This window comes from Manis javanica, chromosome 3 (assembly GCF_040802235.1).
Source record: "Manis javanica isolate MJ-LG chromosome 3, MJ_LKY, whole genome shotgun sequence".
In the NCBI taxonomy this organism is placed as follows: domain Eukaryota; kingdom Metazoa; phylum Chordata; class Mammalia; order Pholidota; family Manidae; genus Manis; species Manis javanica.
The window spans coordinates 20,222,439-20,244,927 of NC_133158.1; positions in this window are offsets into that span (position 1 = coordinate 20,222,439).

Below are 22,489 nucleotides of genomic sequence, written 5' to 3' on the forward strand. Positions count from 1 at the left end.
CGGCTTTTTATGAAAGCACAGCGTGGCTTCCCGCAGGTGCTGCTATCTGGGGAGGGGCAGAGTGGTGCAGGGGAGGGGACACTTTCTGATTCTTTCCCATTGCTTTATTAACGATAGCTTTTTAATGATTTGAAAAGTCTTTGTAAGTGACCTAACAGGAAATAATGCATTACAAACCTACATAGGAGACACAAGTCAACCAACAGAAGCAAAAACACTTTTATCCTGCTTCTAAGTCTTAATGGAGTATATTTTATTGAAAGCCAATATATAGTTTTTTCCCTCTATCAGAGAAGCCACTTACTCGCTGGACTGATAAATTCCCATAGACAGAGTTGACACCCTTCCTTTACAAACTCAATGCCTGCATTTCTGGATCAATGGAAGATTGCCATGTCAAACGAAGATGTTAACAAATTTCAAGTGTGCACCTGTGGCCTCTCCTATGTGCACTAAGTCACCATGATCTACTGGGGCCAGCTGGACAGTCAGTAACAAGTGAATCCTATGTAAGCTTTCTGTTTTCTTTCATAAGATATATATGATGTAGTTCAGCTTATATTATTCTTCAATTAAAGTATAAAAAATTGTATTTGAGTAAATGAGTAAATAAACTGCGTAAAACTGGCATATTTTTAAAAATTTACTTTGGAGATCAGGCATACAAGACTCTCCAAACATCATCTAGAGACTATTTTTCTTAGCTATGTGTTGTTTCTTAAAAATCGGACATTAAAACCACAGGAAGTTGGAAGAATTGCGTGCTCTTCATTCTACACGCTCATCTATGGTGGTTGAGTGTTTCAGTTTAGTTCTTATGACCCGTGCTTCCAGGTGGCTTTTGTAGGGGTGCCCCTTCTCCTTTTCTTCCTATTTCTTCCTGGTCCTCTCAGAAAACCCTCCTCTCCACTGCATGTTCCTTTCTTGTTTCCTAGGTGTCTGCATGAAGGTCACTGCTCATGTCTCGTGTGGGGCCCGGTTCACGGTCTCTCACGACCATCCGAGTGTTGTGTGCTTCCCTCTCCGCTCTGGCCACTGTGCAGGAAGCTCACCAGGGAGGGTCTCCACCCCACTGGGAGGTCTCGACATCTCCAGCTGCTGCAGCTGTGACTGGCTGGGCACAATCAGTTCCAGAGGTTTGTAGGACACCCCGTTTTGGCCATGGATCCAAATTACCTTTTCCAATCCAGTTTTACCACTATGAACAGGATCACTTTAATGCCATTTCCATGTCAATTTGGCAACAGAGTCAGAATTTGGAAGGGTGTAGTGGTGAGTGGTTAGGTTTTCTACAAACCAGAGCATGTCTAAAAAAAAATCTTTGTACAGTTTAGTTCTTGTGCCATAGATGATCAAGTCTCACCATATAGTTAAAACTCAATACTCTTCATTTGCTATCATTCTTTACAATCACCTATAAGGACTTACTGAGGTCTACGCAATCTATTAAGTTTCCCAGGATAAGATGTGTATGTCACAGATAAAACACCATAGAGTTTCAATCTACTAAATGATTTGAAATATATATGTTAATAAAAGAATGAAAAATACAACATAAAAAGTAACTCAAGAGAGAGATATATAAAACACCATTGGGAAATTAGAAAAGGGGCTCTGATTTCAGCTGGGGAGGGCAAGAAGTCTTTAAGAGAGAGAAGGGATTTATGGTGGACCCTGAATAATGGGTAACATTTTGACATGCAGATAAAGGAATGTAATTAAAAAAAGAAAATGGCTTTCCAGATAAGGGAACAGGGAGCATGTGTGTGTGAAGGAAGAAAACATGGAGTTACTGGGGAACATTCAGGAAAGGTTGACAAAGTGTGGAGCGGGAGATACAAGCTGAGGAGGGGATCTATTCCAGGATAGGGGGTAGGAGGTAGAATAGCTCTGGAAGCTGGCGAGCAGAAATGACGTCCTTCTGTGTTTGATCCTCCTGCCAGCTCCAGTAACAGTGCCATTTCTCCTTAAAAAGAAATCCCCCAAGGTTGTATTAATTCATTCATTTTTTAAAATTTGCAGGACTTCATTTAAAAAAAAAAATTCGAGGGTGGGAAGCAAGTTTAGGTAGCTCTGCGGGTACAGAGAATTCCTCCCTGACCCTGGTTATCAGTCCCGAACAGTGAGAATGGGCTGGGCTCCACTGCAGAAATCACAGCTCCCAAATCTCAGTGGCTGAGGAAGATGAAGGCTTATTTCTCACACTAGGTGTCCACGAAGGTGACAGGGAGGTTCTGCTCAGCAGGGCAATTCCAGACAACTGAGCGCCAATCACTACATGTTTCCAGGCAGAAGCAAGAAGTCATTTTGGTTCACATTTCATGGGCCCACACATACTTCCTGAACACGCCTAACTTCAAAATCCTTTTGTGGCCTTAAACAGCGGAGAATGGTTTTAATGTCCGCTACAATCTCATTGCATGGTTACCACAAGAACACATCCACACTTCGTATTATGATTCATACCCCTCTAAAATATTCCCAAATAATATTTTATGTATTGAGTGCTTAATCTGTGCCAGCTAATAGGATGACCTCTTTATATGAACTTTTTCTTTGAATTCTCACAAAAATTCCCTGATGGTGGTTTTAGTATCTTCCTGGCTGGCTAACTCCTGGCATTGGTGTTCTTCCTTACAGGATGCACAGGGCTGCCTATGGATGGTTGGTCATTATACTTAGTCTTTGGAAGCTTCTGAAAGGTTTGCCTGGCTGAGCAAGGAGGGGTAGAGACTGGACTTCCACCTGCTGTTGCTACCACCATGGTCCCCGTCTGCAAACGCACAAATCCTCATGTTTACTGAACACTCTCTGCACCAGACACTGGGCCCTGCACCTGTGAGACAGGTACTATTATTTCACCTATTTTACAAATGAGAAAGTGAGGTTCTGAGAGATTATGGACCTGCCGAAGATCACACGGCTAGTAAGTGGCAGAGATGGAGCTCACCCTGAGTCCAGCTTACAAAGAACTGATATTCTTAACATCATGCTCTCCTACCAGCAGGGCTGGATAACAAGGGAAAGCAGATGAGAATGTGGGTAATAATTATGAGGTTTAGAATGGATGCAAATAAATGTGCCAAATGTTAAAGAAATGAACACCAATCTAGAATATGAGAATTGGGATTGGGAGATTTGAAATGCTTTATAGATGTGGAACTCAAAAGATTATGGTAACTGAGGGAGTATAAGAGAAAGAAAGAAAATAAAAATGATCCCAAGCATTGGCGTTGACACTTACAGCAGGGAAAAACCTGAAAGGAAGATTTGGCTTATGGGTATATGTGAGATTCACCCCACCTGTGGGACTTACTGAATTTTTCTATACAAATAGGATATTTGTATAAAAATAGCTATTCATTCATTCAGTATGTAAATAAAAAGGCCTAAAACAGGCATTAGAGATACATAATAAATAAAACCTTGTTCCATATATGTTTGGAAATGCATGGATCTGACAGATACAGACTTGGTTTTCACTCACTTATTCATTAAGACATGTACTTAGGACCTTCTGAAGTGTGTGATAGGGAAAGCAGAGGGGATAGAGGAATTCAGGAAAATAATTGTGATTATCATGGAAAATAGTAAAAGAGAAGGTGAGAGACCAGACCCAAGAGCATGCTTGCATTCAGGTATGTGGGAGGAAGGAAGGGGAATTTGAAAGGGAATGGTCGTCAGGAGGGAAGAAACCAGAACAATGTAAAGTCCCAGAATTTGATGATTCATAAAGATTTTAGGAAGAAAACCATGAAGGTTAAATAGGGCTCAAAAACACAGAGATGTTAAGAATGGTATGAAGTATTTACAGATGCATTTGGGGGGATGAGAGATGGGTGAATGTAGAGAAAACACATTTATTCTTTTAAGTAGTTTGGCAGGAGGGAAAGGAAAGAAAACTGGTCCTTAGAGGTAATAGGGCCACAGGGGGTTTTTTCGGTGGCATGTAAGTTACAAAAGAGGTTAGGGAAGAGGAACAGGGCTTGGAGAGGCAGGTATTGTTCTGGAGTTAAGATGGTGTGTTAGGTGGGAAAAAATGGGACTAAGGCCAAGGATAGAGCGTGTTTGTGACTTTTTGCATTGCAGCTAAAGAGAACCAGAAGCAAATATTGGAAAGGACTCTGGTTTGGGGATGGGTTTCATGACCACTGCTGGAGGACAAGGTTGTGAGGGTCTGTGGACTAGTATATTTGTTTCCTAGCACTGCCTTAACAAAGTACCACAGATGGGTGGTACAAAACAAAAGACATGTACTCTCTCTCCCAGTGCTGGAGGCTGAAGCCTGAAATCAAGATGTTGGCAGGGTCATGCACCTTCCAAAGACCTTAGGGGTCTTCCTTGCTTCCTCCTAGCTGCTGGTGATCACCAGCAATCCTTGGCATTCCTTGATTTGTAGTAGCCATCTCTCCATGTTCACATGATTTGCCTTCCTTGTATGTCTGTCTGTGTCTTTGGATTTCCCTCTTCTTATAAGGACATCTGTCTTTGGATTTATGGTCCAACCTAATCCAGTGTGGCCTCATCTTAACATAATTACATCTGCAAAGTTCCTAATTCCAAATAAAGTCATGTTCTGAGATTCCAAGTGAACATCAATTGTAGAGGGACATTATTCAATCCTGCACAACTAGTAAGAGCATCTTTGAAATGATGGCTGTAGAGTACAGACTGACAGTCAAGAAGTGACAAAGCTGCTGCTGCTGAATAATAACCCAGTGGGATTAAAGGACCAAAGAGGAGTCTGGGGTTAAGAGTAAGAGAAGTAGGAGGACAAGGGCATTACTCACTGGCAGAGACTGCAGAATTGGAGACTTTGGGGATTAGGCACCTAGTCAAAGGCAGAGGAGCCAAGGACGTAAGTTCTTCATGGATTCCTATAGTCTCTTGTCCTACTCAACAGGAAGGTAACATGTGAAGACCAAAATTCATGAGGAAGGAACAAAACAAGTCAGATTGCTCACTTTTGTGCCAACCATTACACTCAGATAGTACATGCCCATTTATTCACTCATTCAACAAATATTGAGTGCTTACCATTCAGCAAACTATTCTAGGTTTTGGGGATACAGCATTAAAACAAAGAAAGAAAAACCCAACACCTTTGTCCCTGCTCTTATAAAAATTGTTTTCTATGGAGAAAAAGAAAATAAGCTGATTTATAAATATACAAAAACAGACTACGTCTCATGTCCTCCCATAGAGGAAACACATCCTAGCCCTAAGGCTTAGCCTGTTCCTTAGTTTTACATATTTCCTTTGTAAGGCAGATTTTGAGAAATATTTGTGCAATCCTTCTCTGTGTCCAGAGAGAGCTAAAATGTGGCTGCTATGAAAAGGAATAAATTGATCAAGAAATTATTCAGAAATATGCATACATATAGAATTGAGAGAGTAAGAAAAAGTGAGGCAGGATCTTGGACATTCTGTTAGTACAATATGGTATAGCAGGCTTTAATACTTTGCATCTGAGGCCAACTTTCTTTAAATGGAATTAGAGTGTTAAAATATCAACAGGTGCATTTGTGTATAATGAATAATTGTCTCTTTTTGGCCACCTGACCTTTTCTGTGTTTGTCAGGAAACTTTCCGTTATGGATCCTGGGGGAGAGCAGGTGCTGAATCACACAGGGATACTGAGCACTTCCTTACACACTGGGTGCTGGCGCATGCACAGTCTCAACCAGATGCAACTGCGCATTTGATTGATGGTCATTTCAAGGTCAAGTTCTAAAGGTAGAGGTGGCAGAGATACAGATGTAGTGTTGTAGTCAGCAGTAGAACCAGTTCCCCTCTGACCTACATCCATTGTGGATCTCAGTGCTACCCTGGGTACATGGCCTTATGCTTAGCTCTGTGATGCTCTTAAAAATTCTGTGACTTCCAGAACAGTGACCTTTTAAAATAATTTTTTTTCTGCTTAATCTGCCCACTGTCAGCTTCAGTTGCATACTAAGAAAACTGATATATTGAGTTTCTAGGGGCATTTTAATTTAGTTTTTTATTCATACAGATGCTTGAGTTCACTTACTCTATGCCAAGGACTTTGATAAAAATTGGGTATACCTAGTCTGAGCTCTTGGAAAATTCACAATTTGGGGCAGAAGGTAGATGAGTAAGTGAGAAACTGGAGTAAGATGAAGGATATGACATGATAGGGCAACATACGGTAGTCTGCTGGTTTTCCTCCTAACCTACACTTGGTGGCCAAGAGGGAGAGAAGCCAAATTAGGTGCTTGGGGTTAGAGAAAGCAGGGTCCACACACTGACTGAAAGAAACTTTCAAGAACTAGGTATGGAGGGAAGTGTCATAACCAGGCAAAGAACTGCAGCAGGAATCTGGACCATTCTGGAAACCCAAGCAAATGAGAACCTCTCACAGATTCCAGACCAGTGGACACTGGGACATAAACTAATTATAGGTCCTTTTTCTGGTGTGGCAGAAACTCCTAATATCCTCTTGGAAGTAGGACTAAGTGAAACTGAGTCTGCTTGTGGTCTGTTTTCATTCTAACATCTCAGCTTATCAGATGCCAGTACTATAAATAATGTGGGTTCACTTTAATCCACATTAACCATGTGCCCGTCACAAATATATGTGATTTCATTTAATGATCTGAGCATTTCAAGATAGGCTCTATTATTCTTTTTTGGAGACTGTTAACTCACTGCCTGAATCTGTCTTCCGTATTCCTGGGCCGGAGCAGGACTACATTTCCCAGCCTCCCCTGCAGCTAGGTTTAGTCATGTGATCCAGTCCACTCCAGTGGAATGTGAGTGGAAGTAACATGTTCCAGGTCAAGCCTGGCACTGTAAGACTATGGGAAAGCGTCCTCTATGTTCTGCATTCCTTTCAGCAAGTCAGAACCCATGGAACCCCAGACTAGATCCTACACATAGAAAAACCAATTTCTAGGCTAGAGCAGAGCAACACGAATGAATGAAGACCTCTGAGTGACTGCTGAATAGGGCCACCCACCAATCTGGAATGTGTAGAAGATATAAATTTCTGTGACAGTTAGCCGCTGGGTTAATCCCAGGTCTCTGTGGTATGGTAGCCTAGACTCAAGCGAAATTAATATCCTTCCAGCATTCTGTCTCTGCTGCAGATGAGGACACTAGGCTGAGAGATGGATGGCCCTCCTCAGGTCACACATGTAATAAACTTAAGAGTGAGATCTGCCTGACTGCAGATTTTGTGCTCTCAAGCACACTCTGCTCTCACTGCCTTAGGACTGGCCAGCTCATCCAGGCTGCCAGGCATCTGGACAGACTACACGGTGTAGAGTTTGCTATGGCAGGAAGTGCCAAGGGGGCCCAAACCAGCGTTCCCTGCAGTCCTGCTCACGTGGGGGACCACAGGTCTACACATTAGGCTCTGGTTAAGAGACTGAAGAGAAGGAAAGGAATCCTGGTAGTGCTCCTGTGAGAAATGCAAGAGGGCTCATTAATAAGAACATGTCTCATTTGTTGAGCAGAACAAACAAGCAGATTTTTGGCAAAGAGATTTACTTCAGAGAAGAAAAGAAGTGCCTGCAGTGGTGGGGTTGGAGGCAGGCTGCTAATGCACAGATGTGAGAACAAGATGCCTGCACAAGCTGTGTACTAAAGAAAGTTATCACCAACTATCAATTTTCTATTCTTGTTTTAGCAATTGATCAGTTAGACTTATCACACTGAAAGAGCCTCATAATAGGGACTGATGTTCTGAAAATGCAAGAACCAGAGTTAGCAAATGTTCTTAATACACACATGGGCTTACACCCACTATGGAAAGAGAAGCCATACAGAGGACCAAAGCCCACTCTGCGTGTTCTGTGCATCCGTGGGCCCCTATTACACTGGCTTCGAATTATGCCTGTTCATGAAGAACAGGTGTTTGAAATAAAATCAAGGGGTAAGCCACTGTGAATTCAGCACCTCTAAAGACATTGCAAGAATTTCTAAAATTACTCTTCTTAGACAAATTGCTCCCTTAAGCCCAGACAATTTTTTATCTTGAGGGTGCACAAGGGATACTAAATCTTCCTGCTGACACAAACTTGTTTTCAGGCAGACTGGAGATTCCATTCATCATGCATGCAGGGTGCACAATGCCCATCCACATGAAAGGTTAAAGCCAAGAAAGTGGAGCAGACACTGACTGCCCTGGCCTAGCATGTGGGGAGCTTGTGGCCATACATGCCAGGGGTGCTTTTACATTTAGCAATGCACAAGGATGATAAACTCATTATTGGCTTAAATAAGAAAGCCCAGAGTTCAAATGAAAACACTAAACTCATTGGTGTAAACAGAGTCTTTCAAAATGACAAAGTTAAACGCTTTAAGGGTAAGTGAGTTCCAAGGGAGGGTGTATATTTATATATATACACTAAAAAAAAAAAACTTAAGAGATATACAAGTGATTCAGATGACTTAAAAATGTAGAAAAAAGTTTTAATGGCTTCTGAATCAAAATATAATTTAATAAATATATTTTTTAGTGCTATATGCCTGTGGCTGGCACCTGCTTAGGCTGACATCAAGTTTTCTTTGGAGGAGAGGGAATTCTCTCTGAAAGAAAATCTTTCCCAGATCTTCATAAATATGCCCAAAGAGTTTTCTGCTGGACCAAGAAGATCAGAGCAAGCAGACCTCAAGGAAGAAAGCCAAGTTCACTCGTTAGCAACTTCATAAACACTTTTTTAACTGGCAAATTTATTGCCAACTCTGTCACAAAAGGCTTTAGAAGGGTGTTCTTTTCCTACAATTAGAGCCTGTGTCATTGGTCTCAGCCTTCCACTGATCAGATGAGAGAATGTAATCAACTGCTCAAACCTGGCTTTAGGCAAAAAGAGATGAAATAAATTATGGGATAAAGATATCATCTTAGATTACCTTTCAAAAATTGACAATCAAGACAGGAAAGATTAAAATTTTATCTACTAAATTAGTTGCATTCATCTTTTGCACTGAGGCTGCCAAGGTGTCAGAAATCAAACTGGTCACAGTCAAGAAGCATTGAAAACAGTAAAACCTGAGTGGAAATGAAAATGTATTCAGCCAAAGGAAGCAAATACAAATGATAATGAAAACAGACATCTTTTGGTTAATTCTTAGTGGGGAACTGCTTCTTCGCCAGGGTGCTAGGTACAGGCCACACATTAATGTCAAGTCTGAACAGCTTAAAGATTCTGAATTCAGGGCTACAATAATCCTCGGAAAATTTGTTGTGGACAAATGGAATTTTAGTGCAGGGTCAGATTCTTTAAGCAATTGTTCATTTCTTGCTTCCATTCAAGGAAGGCACTGGAGATGGTTACAGTTTTTATTCTTACATTCAGAAGTTCACAGAAGAGAAATTTAGACCTCAAGAAAATGAATGAGAGAATGGTTTACCACCTGGTTCCCATAATCAAGCTAGCCAATCCAGGAGGATGCAAATTACTCTCCAGTTCTTTATTTTAATTCTTATACATGAAGCTAATTTTAAAAGAATGTGGCACTATACCACTGTAAGTTGTTAATTACATCATGATAAAATTATGTTAAACCTTTTGCTTATTTCTAGCCATAGGGACCATTTAGTTGCATTCCCATTATTGTTGTTCTTGTTTGAATTAGAGCACCTCATCAGCTGGAGCCAGGGAGGGCCTAGTCGTGAAAAGTGATGGTCATGGTGAATTCTATTGGCCACAGTTCAGGGTAGACTAGAGCAAGGCTTTGGCGACTGTGTCCCTTTCCTAGAGGATGACCATAGATGCGGCAAACAGAAAGTGTCGGGAGTGCAAGGAAGGGCAGTAACTTGATAGCTGAGACTAAAGGTTAATGTGTGGGAAATAAACCAATTTTACTGACTATTGTACTAGTCTGCTAGGGCTGTGTAACGAAGTACCATGAACTGGGAGCCTTGAACAACAGAAATTCGTTGTATCAAGTTCTGGATTTTAAAGCCCAAGATACAGCTGTTGTTAGGGTTGGATCCTTCTGAGGCTGTGAGGGAGGGGTCTGTTCCAGGCTTGTTTTGGGGTTCGTAGATAACCACCTTTTTCCTGGGTCTCTTCACATCATCTTACATACACATACACATCTCTGTGTCCAAATTTCTCATTTTTATAAGAACTCTAGTCATACTGGATTAGTACCCCTATCTCAATGACCTCACATTGAATTGATTACTTCTATAAAGATTCTATTTCCACATAAGTTCACACTCTGAGGACCTGGGGTTAGGGTTTCCACATATGAATTTTGAAGGGGTGCAACTGAAACCACAAATCTATTACATATATGTCTAGTTTTTTCCCCCTTCACACCTAATATCAAATACTCAGAACAATCCTGTAAAACAGGTACCACTGCCTTCATTTTGGTCTTTGTTTAAGGCGCAGAGACCTCTAAAACAGGAATACCAGAGAAAACATGAATATTGAGTTTGGTGAACTTATCCAAAATTTTATGATAAGCAAGTGCAGAATTAATCTATTTTTAATTTCAGTATATAGGAATGCTTTGTGTTTACTGTGCAGTTTTGTTTTTTCTAAAGTACTGCTTTAGTGTTTATGGCCTCAAACACTCAATCAACAGCTCTGGGAACTCTTCTCTCCTTCCGTTTTTATTCCAAATGCCAGTCATGAAGGCTGAGTGAAGACTGTTTTTATGAATAGATGCAATGAACGAGAAACAATGAATTGAGAATAATGACTTACATTGAGTGAGTTTTTCATCCTTTCCTTTCATGAAATAAACCACTGTGTGTAGTAGCATACTTATTCTTTCCCATTATTAAATTTCTTGTCAAAATATTCCTTAAACCACAGAGACAAAGATGAATACTCCCTCTGTGAGTCTGAGCAGTTAAATTTACTTCTTTGACATGCTGCAAGTTGATTAAGAGCTAATCTGTCTGCTTTTTATTAGCTCTGTGTAAAACATTGCTTTTCTTGGTTTCTTTTCTTTCACTCTACATTGTCTTGTAGAAATACGTAACTTCAATTTGCACCCAAAGAAATTAGTCTTTCTCAGAAAAATCCAGGAAGACTTCTATAACAAAAGAAAAACATATTACTCATATGTTTTTGGAGATGTTCCCCCCCACATAATAACCGGCTGGAATGTTGACAGTCTGAGGGGAGAAAGGGATGATGATCGATACTTGGAGAATAACATGAATGAAAAGTACACACTTAGCAGCAGGACGAACTGCTGCATCTACTCTTCCTCTGTGCTGAAGACTGGCCTTCCATTCCACCACAGGCTAGAAATATTTCATTTAGGTTCAAGGCATCACATTCGATTTCTCTATTTATTTTACCAATGAACAGATATGTTGTGGACATTTGGAATAAAAGAAACACATAAAAAATCTTGGAAAACCAATATAGGTTTATTAAGAACCAGTCTCAGAAATGAATTTCCTTTTCTGATACTTGCTAAACTTGAGGTGTGGGCAAATGATAGCTTATTTCAGTGAATGTTCAGTCTTAGGCTTCAAGGATACCCATTTGAAGAAATTTGGATTGGGTAATAATGCACTTAGGTGGCCTGCCATACTTTGGACAATTATACTTAAGCTTGAGTGATTAATTAATGTCAGTATGTAGGGATTCTAGTGGTGAGATTTCAGATCTGAATGTAATTTTTTCTTATTCAACGTTTTTTATTTCAGTAATATTTACTGATAGCCTATTATAGGCCAGGTCCTTGGACTAGACATTAGGGATGCCACAGGTACAAAGCCATGAGCTGGCCTTCAGTGAACTTGTAGCTTTGTGAGGAAATCCAGGGAAGAAGAGACCACTGACACCAGGGGGCGCCACATACTCATCCTCTCCTGTACTACGCTGCACGCACTGTATATGCAATACAAACTACACTAGTACTGTACAATATTTAGTACACACATTGTACTCTACTATGCATACTACACAAATTGTCCTATGCTATATATTACAGATACCATGGCATAATTAGGGTTCTATATGGTGCTATAGGGACACCAAAGAGAGAGAGAAAATGATAGAAGCTTAGGCAATGGAGGAAATGCCATCTTGAATGAGGGCTGAAAGATGAAACCAAAAGGGAACCAGATAAAAATGCAAGGGTGAGTGTGGGGAAACATCTCCAGGGAAATATGTTCCAGGGAGGAGGAAAAGCATATATGAAAGTTGTGAGTCTCATCACTGACTTCGATGAAGATTGAAAAAGCCGGTATACTGGACGTGAGGGTTGCCTCCCTAATATTCACTGTATACCAGCTCCACTGTAAAAGACGAAGTTGTCTGTACACTGACCACATTTTCAGAAGTTGGACTTGATTAGCGAGGTCAAGCCCAGACATCCCATCTTTGCCAGTGATTGGTCTGCAATCCAGGCTTTGCCATTCATCATGGCACTTCTCTGATGGAGGGTTTGGGAGGAGGTGGCCCAATGGGGTAAAAATGGGATGTTTTCTGGGGGCTTCTGTGAAATTGTCTCCAGAATAGAAGATACACCCTGTCTTATATGTGACTGAAAGCATGCAGCCTCAGTTGCTCTGTCAGGCATCTTATTATGGCTATAAGGACGAAGAGCCTTAGGGTGAAGCTGACATTCTTGCTGAGTGAAGGGTGGAAAGCCTCTGAGGCCTTGACGATGTAACATGGCTGAAACACCCACCTGACACACATGGCCTACCTCTGTGCTTTGGGTCCGTGACCCATAGTCTCTGTCATTGCTCATACAACTTAGAGTTAGATTTCTGTTTCTTGCAGGTGAAACATCTTATATGATAATGTTTGAAAATCATACTGACAGATGATTCAAAATTAGGAAACATGGTAAATAACAGACCAAAATGATAGGATTTGAAGGGATTTTAATGGGCAAGGTAATAGGCCTGAACAAAATAGGAGAGATTTAATAAGGGTAAGTAAAAGACCTTTTGATTTACACACATATGTATGTATATATTGTAAAACACACAAAAAATGGGATGGAGGAAACTCAGATATTAACTATAGTTTGTGTAAAGAATACTCAAGGGGTTGATGGCACTACAAGTTTCACACAAATTAATTGTATGACATGATACTGAAAAATACAACCGAGGTTGAGTGCTGCACAAATCAAAACACCTGAAATGTTTTGAAACAATCAGGGTTTAAACAGAAATTATTTAAAACATGAAATTCAAAATTGACACTGACATATTTTGGTCTTTTAGGATCTTCACAATTAATGATATTAAAACCACAAATAATGATATGCTTTTATATTTTTGCATAAAATGTCCACAGAGATGTTCAAGTTTCAAATTTCTCTTCATGTTCAAGTTTCACTTATTAGGACATATTTATGTGAGTCTTCTATGAAGGACATTTACATTGACAAGGGAATTTTCATCCATATTTATTTTTTGAATGAATCTGTAAATGGTTTGCTCTATTTGTGGTTTGTTCTAAAATCTCTAATCCTCTCAATAAAGTTCAGAGACACTTCTCTGAACCCTGGCTGCACTGTAGAATCACTCAGAGAAGTTTAGTACAGATTGAATACAGGAGTTGAATATTTATGCCCAGAATTTCTGATTTAACTGGCCATTAATATTTCTGAAGAATCCCCTCACTGATTCTAATATATATAGCCCAGTGGAAAATAGTGGTCCATAGGATCAAGTTAGATTTCCAATTAATTTGTTTTCAAAATATGGTTCAAACCTATCCAGCATTAGAACCCACCATGCTCCACCAATCTTATCCTGTATATATCTTATGCTCAAGTGTTATTTTTTAAAATTCCTTTATCTTTCTTAACAATATCATTAGCATTCCTTTTAGATCCTGAAATATAAACAAACTGGAAAACATAGCAGATCAACTCTCTCATTTCTTCATTCACCTATGAGGTCAATGTGGCTCCTCAGATGTGCAAGATGGCTGCTGGTGGTAGCTAAATAATTCATTCGGGATTAATAAGGCTTTTAAATAAACCTGGTTTTGGTCATTCATGGGTTGCATAAATTCATTACAGGGTATGAGGTCATTCTTTCAAAGGATGAACATTGTGTTTGGCATTCAGGAATATTCCTTTGATGAATTCAATTAAAATTCACTCGGTTCTCAGGACCTACTAAATAATGAGAAAACTGATCTTGAAAATTTAGATACATGTTGTGGAATAATGTGCATTTTAAATGTGTCCTTTATTATGCATGTCCACCTTAAATTTAAATGGCTGGATTTTATAGTCAAATGATTTTGGAGCCCAACCATGTTTTTTTTTTTTTTTTCAATGAAAATGGGTCTATAAAGCATTTATGACAACGTTCAAAATCTAAGGTTAATACAAAAGGGTTTGAAAGCAATCACCAGGTAAGTAGAAATTTAGCGTAGGAAATGAGAGGCAAAGATGGGGAAATAAAATGAAGAGAAGCACTGGGCAGAAAGGGATTTGAAAGGACATTAATACTTCACTTAATGAAAAAGAATATAGGTATATGATAGTGAATATGGTAATGGTGAAGAATAACTGATGGAGTTACTCCAGTCTACACTATGGAAAATTGATAATAAATTAAAGCCACTTGGCGGATCTGTGGATGTTCTGGACTTTTAAAAGACTGGTAAATCAAGTGATTGTAGCATAAGTTTCAGGATGAGAAAAGCACGTGGGGCCTGCATTTATTTCCCAGTCTTCAGGAAAATGCATGTCATGTCTATTGCAAAACAAAAACAAATCCAGGAGAACTATTTAACATACACCAGTGAAAATAAAGATCAACAGAAATTGCCTTCTAAAAATATTTTTAGAGGAATTTAAAAGTGATGAGGCTCTCATTATTTCCATTTCTCTACAGATTGCCAATGTGCCTCTATTATTTTACGCTCTTTTCCTTTCAGTAAATGCTAATGAGAAAACTATATGCATATGCATAATCTGAGCAGAGCTACATATGAGAGATGATGCTCTGTGCATTAATTTGCCAGCCTCATTTCTGTTAGCCTAACACATTTGAAGAGCTGGAAGAAAGTTCTCGAGGAGGAGCTTTTACCCAATTACTGTGAGAACTCAGAAGTCAGTTCATTTTTCATGATAATTGTTACCACCAAATGATAGTACTGGCCAGAACTCTGAAAACCTGTTCCTTCTTCTATTACTAATCACTCCACTCTTAAAAACCAACATTTTTGTGTTTGGCCAGGTATTTGCCCGACAGATGGATTGTGTGTTCTATCATTATCTCTAAGACTTATGCATGTTCATTACACACATAATAAACAAACAGTCTGAGTAACAATTTTCAATGTATCAGTTTGACAAAAACCCATGAAAGAGAGAAGAAAAGTACCTGAGACACCACTGAAAAAAAGTTTTGGCAAACAAATTGGCCATAGTCCTATGGAATGTAAAACCGAATTTAACTGAACTTCATTTCTGAAGAGCCACCCAGTGTTGATAAAAGTGGTATCAATTAATGTTTTAGTTACTCGAAAGTATTTTCCAAGTGATTAAATCCCTTGGACAACCTCAGTTCAAATCCTAGGTTCTCCATTTTCTAGACATCTGAGCAGTAAATAAAATTTTCCTCTTTTGTGGAATGAAGGTAATAATACCTACAGCACTGGTGCAAGATTGATGTGAGATGATGACAGTACAACAGTCATTGATGTTTCCCCAGTACACCAAATCCCTTGCTTTTAGGTCATGAAATACAGATGAGGTGATTGGTGAGGGAAGATAGCCTTTACCTATAAGAGGACAGAGTATATTGAGTTGTTTTGTTTTGTATATTTAGCTACACTGACCTGTATTAGATTGCAATCAAGTACGGGTGGAGGTATCCCTTTTCTGGGATGTGGAGACCCTACAAGTTCATGAGGAGGGAATTTATAAGATCTTGAATGGGGAAGAGCCACAGGGCCATAAAAGTTGTCAGATCTGAGACCATGAGCATTCAAGGGTATTTGGTTGTTGAGGTCACTTCCATTTTAATGGTTCACTCTTTTTCTTTTTTGCCAGCATATTGAGAGTGATTAAAGACAGTGAAGTTTTAGAGTTTGCCTAATTCACAAATGACTGAACTAGTAAAATGTGTTTTTCTATCACTGAATAGGTAAGTTGGAATGTCCCAGATACGGAACACAATTGGCTTGACACCTTCACTGGCTTAAGCTCCGAGAGCGTGTTGAGAAAATGTAGGCAAAGTTTTAGAAAAATCAATCTGGAATCTTACAAGTTCTGCTCTAGTTATTTTTGCCAAACTGTGAAGAGCCTTTTGTCCATAGAGTTTCTGAAACTGTAGCTATTATCACAGGTGTTTTGAATGATAGACAATGTAGGGATATTACTGTCCATATCAGCTATAATTTCAATGTGTGTAAGAGAATTTTCTGCAACTTCTAAAAATAATCTTTTTGTAGTATGTCTAATCTGGCAGTTGCAATTCTAAATGGATACCTATTAAACTTGCAGAAACTGTGTCACAGGAGATACAGGTTTGTTTTTCTAGTAATAGCCACAAAGTAACAATTTTAAGTTGGGACAGTAGAAAGGCTTTAGGAGTGTTAGAACTTCCCCTATTTGAGTGGTTTTAGTGCTCTGGGCTCTGATGTACTACGGCAGGGGGATTGAAAGTCTACAGAACAGCACTGCATCAACAAGGAAAGTGTATTACTGTTCATTTATATTTGTAAACAATTCATTGCAGCAGCTTAAAGAGAGGACAGGAATGACTGGGTTCTAACATTTCCTTAGAGCAGCGTCCACCGAGCAAATTCTGAACAGTGGTCTTGTTTTTCAACCAGTAAGTGATGTTGGCTCTTCCAAGGACTCTTGTTTGCAATATCAACAAGTGTCCTTATTTATAGGTTCTTGATTTTTAGAGAAGAGAGGACTCTTCGTCTGTGTTCAGTGTTGGGGGCCAGTTGTTTTATCTGTACAGCCAGGTGTTTGTTTTCATTTTTAGATTTTTTACTTTCTAGGACCTTTTGAAAATATTTAGATACATGTTGGAGATCTAAATTGGTAATTTCCCACTGTGATTATTTTTATGACCAGGCTCCCATTTTCAGGCCCCCTTATTGCGTGCAATACAAAAGAGAGAACAAGGTTCTTTTGCCTTTTACTGTTGAATCTATCCCAGAATATTGGCTGAAAGTTACTTTAAATCTATTTTTAAGGTCTCCATCATTATCTTTGTTTATAGTTTTGAATATTGGACCAATCTAGTCTTAAGAGGAAGACTTTTAGACTTCATGCAGCACATTTTACTATTTTTCTTGCTGTTTTAAGGTGAATTTTCAAATAATGTACAGTTGGAATATTTACATATTTTCCTGGTCTTTCGCCTCCTGCTGTTTTCAGTCATTTTCCCTGTCTTGCGAGCTCACAATTTAGTGAACTAGGCTGCTCAGACACAATATCCAGGATAGTAAGTGTCTTGTAAAATCTGGAATTCTATACTAAATTTTTGGGTGTATCTTCCTCAGATGTAGTAACTGTAACTTTTAATTCAGCTCTGGGTTTTAAATTCAACCCATATAGATGTGTCTTCTGGTTTAGCAATTTTAAGGGCATGTTATACAGTGTGATTATTTGTAAAGTCCAGATTCCCTCTTCTATCATGGGCTATTTAATTGATATTTCTTCTAGAATCCTCAGTAGAATTTAGTCACAATCTTGCTGTGGAGAGTTGGCATATAGGGTGTGAGGAAAAGCAACATTTTCCCCAGAGTATACTCTTATTTCTCTGAACATTCATAAGCTTTCTGTCTCTTAGCAAATTTGAATTCCCTCCAATTCTGTCAGTTTGGGAAGATAAGAATGATCTCTTAATGAACTGAACTGTCTTTTCTAATTTAAGAATTTTGCACCCATCCACCAACCCTTATTCAAGAGGCATTCTCTATTTCTGTTCGTGGAGTAAAACAATGTCATGGGTTGAGGGCAAACCAATTCTCTTCCCTGTTTATCTCAACTGATGATCTCTTTTCTGAAGAGACTTCCAGGCTAATATTGAGGACTGGCAGTGGGAGTGAGGAAAAGGGTCTTTTAAAAAAAATTGATAAACTGAAAATATTTGTGAAAATCATTAAAATTTATCTAAAATATATGGCAAGGTTCTAAATAATTGTTAAAATGTACAACCATAAAAGTGGTCAAATCTGCGGGTCACTCTCCCCTCCAGACCTTATCCTGAGAGGAGGAGAGGACAGTAGTTGACTTGAGCTATGACACAAGGGGGCATTCAGATTTGAAAGCATTTGACTTATGATTGTGGGGCTCTAATTTTCTTTAGCAGTTTTTAGAAAAATGGGTTTTACTGAGAGGTTCCTTCTAGGGTTGCGGCTCCTGAGATCTGCATTAGTGTGCGCATGCACACTTTCCGACTTGATTTCTCCTCTACCCTCCCTTTCTCCTTCTGTGATACTGCCACTCGGAATTCGGAATTCCTCAGAAACAGCTCCTTCCATCTCAGACTTCAAATGTGCTGCTCCCCTTTTTGGAGACGATTCCCTTCTCCTTCTCCTTCCTTTCACCCCATTGGCCTGGTTAATGAAATTCAACAGTCAGGTATCATCTTAAACAATGACTCCCTCTGTTTAGTACTTTCCTTCTCCATTGAAAGTCAAGAAACTTGTTGGGCTTGTTCTCTGCTATCTCCGCAGTAATAACCCAGCATGTGTAGAGCGAGTGCTCAAAAATAAGCGTTGAATAAATAATTATGTATACAAAGGATTCTAGGCAATAAAGGGAAATTGGCAGGTCACCTATAGATACTGCCACATTAAAGTTTTTATCAACTGTAAAATACCACTTGCATAGTATTGAAGGAAAAATGTCACCCAATATGATCACCAAATTTACGAGTGTATTACAGAGTCTAATATGTAACATGTATATTCAGGGGAATGAGTTGGTATACAGTTACTTTAAGTAGTTGCTAGATATGTAAAACAGGAGAGGGATATTTTTAAAGTTTACTTGTAATTATTTATGGAGCACAATTTATGTATATAATACCACAGTCGATGCACTAGAATAATGCAACAAGTATTTTAAAATATTGGCCTGCTCACTATGTGCCAGACATTAGGTAAGGACTAGAAATGGATGAATGAGAGGAATAACACAGCAATTGCTTATAATTAAAACATTTTTTGACTCTACCACCCATGAAATGCTTTGAGCAGCAAGTGTAAGGCTACAAATCAAGAAATGTAAAAATTGGGAATATTTTTAGTTTTTCTAACTTTAGAGTTTTAGGACAATCTATATCACAAGATTCTGTTTTTCTAAAAGGTAAAAATTTATTTCAGTGAACTTTGGGATCATCTATTCCCTTCCTTTTTCTCGGAGGTTGTGTCTAAAATCAGTGGGTTTATGTAATGTCAGGGCATCTTAGCTTAGAGTGCAATGGGCACGAGATTGTCATTACTCCGTTAAATGGGCCTTTGCTGAAAAGTATCATTCCTATCTGGACTTTGGTCAACATTTCATATAGTTACTGAGATTGTCCCTTGCTTCCAAATGTCAGACATTTTCAAATCCTTTTGCTGTCTGCCAGTCAGGGGCATATGGTAAACCATCTCCTACTCTTGTACTATGCTGAATGGGGGGGATCCCTACTTCCACACTCCTTGGCCTGTCCAACCTCTGCTGTAGCCAGGGAAACCCTCTGAAATCTCAGTCTCATCTGCCTAGACACATCTTGCAGAAATGTCTTCTATACCCACACCAGGCTGGATGAGAGCAATCCATCTTTTAGGCTTTACCTAGTATATTAGGATAGTAGCCGAACTCTTTAATCACACATCAAAATAATGTCATTTGAATAAGATGAAAGCTCATTTTTTCTTCAGTTGAAAATAGGGGAAGGTGGTTCTTTGTTGGTGTGATGACTGAGGGCTTTAAATGTGTCTTCCTCCAGGATTCTTGTTGCTCTGCTATTCTTAACCTGTGACTACTATCTTGTGGTCTAGTTTTCACTATTCTTCTTCATGACAGTTTAGGGTAAGATGGGAAAAGGCCACGATCAAACCTAGCTGCAGGGCCAGGAAATCAAGAGCCAGAAAAAACAGTCTTTTGCCTAGAAGGCCACGTGGCAATTAAAACCTGCAAGTTCTATTACTAAAGAAAAGAGGAAATGGCTCTGGTATATGTGTAGGGGTAACCAGGAGAATTCCCTACACCAGGGTCAGTACCCTATTACCATATTCTGGTTTTCTACCTTGGGACTGAATCTAAGGGTTTGCAGAGCCCACTCAAATCTAAGCTGTTTTTTTTTTTGTCCCTAGCTCTGCTCCCTTTTAAGCAACCTAGGATATTATCACTGTAATGCGAGTTAAGGAGAGGGATGGAGGGGTCAGGAAGATTTTTCTCCTTTACCTTTTGCTCTAACAACGATTATGCTTCTTGAAAGTCAAAAGCCAAAAATCAATTGTTTTGTGTTCTTCTGAGTCATCCTTTCTGTGAGATGCTCAGCGTAAAACATTTAAACTAGAGGGTTAATGGGAAAGGTCCATGAAGTAACAATGAATACTAGAAACTAAAAATACATTGATCAAGATCTTAAAATATTATCTCATTACATATGAATAACCTGAATTTTAATTTTTAATGACCTGCATTCTAAATTTTGGCTGTTGCTCTCTATTAACTTTGACAACTTTCTGACTTTCAATAATTTCTTAAGATAATTGTCTATACAATAGAGGACATAGCAATATATACATATTTTTACGTCTAACCATACTTTGTAAGGGCAAAACAACTATCAGAAAAAAAATTCTTGCAAAGGGTTTAATTGGGAGAGAGATTTTTTTCCCCATGGACTAATAGTCTTCCCTTCAGGCAACATTTAAATCTGGATTAAAATTTAAACTTTCATAATAGGAATATAATTTGAAACACCTGTATTATAACATATATAAACACCTGTATTAGTTTATATATTAATATGCCCTAGGGAAATTTTTTGTTTCAAACTTCTTAGCAAATATCTTATTAGAGTAGCAGAATATGTGTAACTAAACTAGAGCTTCATCATTTCACTATGAGCCTGGTAGAGTTAAGTTCCCAGTGCTTGTGGAGAAGAATCAGAAATCATACTTTATTTTTACATTCCTCTTATATATATTGTGAATGGAATTTCAAATGTGCCCAATAAATTCCTCAATACATAAAAGTGTTATAAATAGTTATTTAATAACACGTCCTCAAATTAAACTCTTGGTAGCTGACTTTTTAATCAAAAATGATTATAAGAGACAATCTCACAAACAGGCTTTTGACTCAGGGGTAATTTAATAAAGGTATTTCTGTATTTGCCAACTGTGCAGTGAATTGTGCCTGAGATGTTAGTCCGATCCTCTTACTTAAGAATTGCTGTCAAGGGACAGCTCATAAAAAATAGAATCTCATTAGTATTAGCCTTAATAATTCACTCAGCCAGTTCATATGCCCAATTCTGACTATTCTCGATGTCACAAAAATGGCTTCCTGGCTCTGATTTTCATAACAAAGCTTTAACCAATCAGCTCCCAGTTAGATTATTCTGTATACAGAATGGAATTTAATGTAATTAGAATGAGGATGGTACTACCTGAAGGGGCTACTGATCAAAATGTCCCACCTGCTGGCTTCCAGATGACAAAACAGATTTATATGATGAGTTCAAGGTTATACAGCTAAGTTATGTGTGTTTCAAATTAAATTATGGTGAAAATAAGAAGTCATGTGTCAGTAAGTATAAATGGTTAAAGCTTGGATTTAGAATAATATAAATATGGTGCAGTTGCACCTCCCTTGGATGTCATAGCATTAAAACACTAGGTAAGATGGAAATCACATGCAGTCTAATCCCCACTACCTTGCACCTAGCTTCTCAACATCAGACTCAGTGGAGTGCTTGGTCCCATAGCTTGGTAACTACCTATTCTTGGTATCATGGCTGATGCCAGATTTGCTGTGGCCACATTTGTGCACCACACTGGCAACTGAGAGGGAAATTCTCAACAACTCCAATACAGCCAGTTGTCCTCCAACAGTAAACTAGATCTTGATTTGTTTAGTTAAGCATCAGATAATGGAGCTGACTCCTGCTGAGGGGCCATGGTGTATGAATGATGCATTCAGTGAGCCCCCATACTCACACTCAGCATGCTGTAATTACTACCATGTAAGTTCCCACATGGACTAAACCACACTTAGGGCACAGCAGACCCACGTCTCTCATGCTCATTTACTCTTAGGCATGTGCTGCTTAGATGGAATGGTGTGCATTATTTACATTGTTTCTCTTTTGTATGATTAAGTTATTCATCTCATTTGTTTTATTTTTCTCTTATAGGAGAAGTGTAAATATTGAAGTTGATAAAATAAGATGGTGCAACATCAGAGTTTATCTGTAAAAATCATAGTATTATTTGGCCATGTTCTGTTTGGTTCAGTAAACATTTATCAGGGGCCTCCTACATGTTTGCAGTCCTGCAACATTTATGTAAAGTCTTAGGACCAGTCAGGAAAGACT